Source organism: Solanum tuberosum, unplaced genomic scaffold (assembly GCF_000226075.1).
Source record: "Solanum tuberosum cultivar DM 1-3 516 R44 unplaced genomic scaffold, SolTub_3.0 scf00024, whole genome shotgun sequence".
NCBI classification, from domain to species: domain Eukaryota; kingdom Viridiplantae; phylum Streptophyta; class Magnoliopsida; order Solanales; family Solanaceae; genus Solanum; species Solanum tuberosum.
The window spans coordinates 654,832-657,660 of NW_006238950.1; positions in this window are offsets into that span (position 1 = coordinate 654,832).

The window sequence follows — 2,829 nt, forward strand, 5'->3', positions numbered from 1 at the left end:
TTTTTCATGTTCACTTGGTGCTAAGCTCCAACTCCCTTTTTAAACATCTTTAAGCCTTTATTTAACATTAGTTCATAAAATAGGCTTTAGGGAGTGGCTCCCTCTTATCATATAGCTCAAAGGTTTCTAAGATGAGAATGACCTTTCATCATAGAACCTACATTATGTGAGAATGACCTTTCACATAATCATACCATATTCATAACATAGTCTAGTTTAGAGTACAATTGAGGAAACCTTTCAAGAGACTCACTTTCACTAGATTATCATAAACCTTATTCATTCATTTATGTGTATGTACATATGTTAGAAAGCCTTTCACATTAACACCTTTATACAACACATATTCATACCTTGCTAATCATACACTTTGCATGCATAATAAGATGTAAGGGTGCATATAAGAGTTCACCTTTCAATAGACACCATAACACATCATATTCATAGTTGTACATGTAGAGTGTGTGTGTGCATATTGGTCCTCATTGTGACATATTAGCAACAACATTGATATTAAGTGTTCTTCCCTTAAAAGAATCACAACACATTCACAATGTCCCCAATACATGAGCAATTCACATATAAATCCTTTAGGGATTCTAGACCACACACCCGCACTTCATCATAGGAGACAAGGACACATTCAACATTGAATAGGTACTCCTAACATGTATATGATCAAACATTTATATAGGGGTCATATAGGTAGAGGCCATTGCACAATAGTACCTAACATAATCAATCATGTAGACCACACCTTTTCCCTAATATTATCATTCACATTATACTCCTCATCATCAACTCGCTTTAAACATCATGCTAGCATTGAGGATTTCATACATAACCTTCATTGTAATATCTCTCACCTAGAAACGACTATAAAGAGTTTAAAATATGAAAATATTGATTTTTGGAAAGAATAAGGAAATCTGGAAATTTTGTCTAAGTTAAGAAAGTGAGTTTTGGCCATTTTTAAAAGGCCATAACTCCTAGCTCAGGAGGAGTTAGGAGCAGATCTTGACAGTTTTAGAAATCCCTTGGAGAGATCTTTCCAACGCTGCCAAAATTGCATGATATAGATATCGTATGAGTGAGATATGCTTTCCGGAAGTTGGGCTGTTGGATCGAGGAAAGTTTCAATTCCGGATTTAGGGAAGGGCAAAGTAGTCTTTTCTCTAATTAATTTCCTAATTCATTTTTAGGGATTTATAGGGGTAAAAACAGAACTTAATTCAGTTTGAAAAGTTAGAATTACGCTTAGGGCTTGGAGAAGAGAGAAAGAAAGAAAGAACGGGAGAAGAAGGCAAGAATTAGCCAAGATCATTCAAGATTGCGAGTGGAATTCGTCGGGGGTGATCCCTGTTAAGGTATGTGAGATTTCTTTCGTGTTAGGTTAGTTCACCCACACACTAACTTGTTTCAATTCAGCGATATTGGAGTTGTTTGAATGTTAAGAAAGTAAAGTTCTTGAAGAATATTGTAGAATTCTTGTGGGTTGATTGTTGAATGCCTAGTGTTGAATTGATTCATGTTTCTGGGTTGTTTTGCAGTTATATTGGTTGTATATTGAGGGTACAATTAATCCTAGGGGTTTGGGTAAAGTATCATGGAAGTTTGGAGGGTTTAGAGATGAAAAATGGAGGAGAAAAGTCGAGAACACCTGGGTACAGGGGTTGGGGCGTTGTGCCTCTCAGCGCGCCCCAAAATGTTCTCTGAGGTTTGGCCTCTGGAACGTCGCCCCAGCCAGAGCGCCCCACCCAGCTCTCTGAGGTTTGGGGCCTGGCGCCCCACGCCTCTCAGAGCGCCAGAGACGCCAGTTCTCCCCATTCGTTCCCCACCTTATCGTACGTGTTCCTAAGTGATGTACCTATGAAATCATCCATAAACATGAGATCATGAACCTTGAATCCATAATCCAATTCAAAGAAAGTTAAGATCAAAGTCAAGAGAAGTAAGAGTTAAGTCAAGATGAGTTCTTAGAGTTTTCCAAAGTCTTTTCCAAATGTTTTAACTTTGTTTTAAGACTTAATGTTCAAGTTGAGTAAAGAGTAAACAGTAAAGTTTGAAGTTCATTTCTTCAAAAGTATATGGGGACTAAGTATTCCCAAAGAGATTTCAAAAAATTTCACATTTAAATAAGAACGGAAACTGATGGTTGTCGGTTAGAGAAACTCCCACGACAATTATTGTATTTCTATATACATCAGTTCATTTTTATTTCTACATACATCTCAAATTTATTGTATCTTTGCATACACACAGAGTTTATAGCATGTTTTAAACAGATTTTCTTTATATTGCACTTGCTTTAAATTGCTCTATATTGAAATGAGTCAGTCAGGTTGAGTTGAGTGAGCCAGGTAAGTTATTCAGTTTCTTTCAGATTCCTTCTAGCCTATGTGTGGTTTAGCATTCCAACTCGCATACTCGTACATTCAATCTACTGATTCCATTTGGCCTGCATCTTATTATGATGCAGACGCAGGTAACCAGGATCAGCATCTAGCACCTCGTTGATCCAGTTGAGCAGCTCAGAGTCACTGGTCAGCCTTCTTGCATTACGGAGGACTCTTTTATTTGCTTTCAGTCTTTCATTCATTAGAATGTTGTGGGGTTTGTCCCAACATCCATCTCAGTATTTTAGAGGCTTCATAGACAGTCAGATAGTTATTAGTTCAGATGACTTTCTTTATCTTTCAGATGTTGTTTAAGCCTTAAGTGCCATTTTGGCCACCTTATTATTCTTTAAGTTATTATTTGAGACTGTATCATTGAGTTAAGTCTTCCGCTGAGTTAAGTAAGCCAGGCCAAGGGTTCGCTTGGGACCAG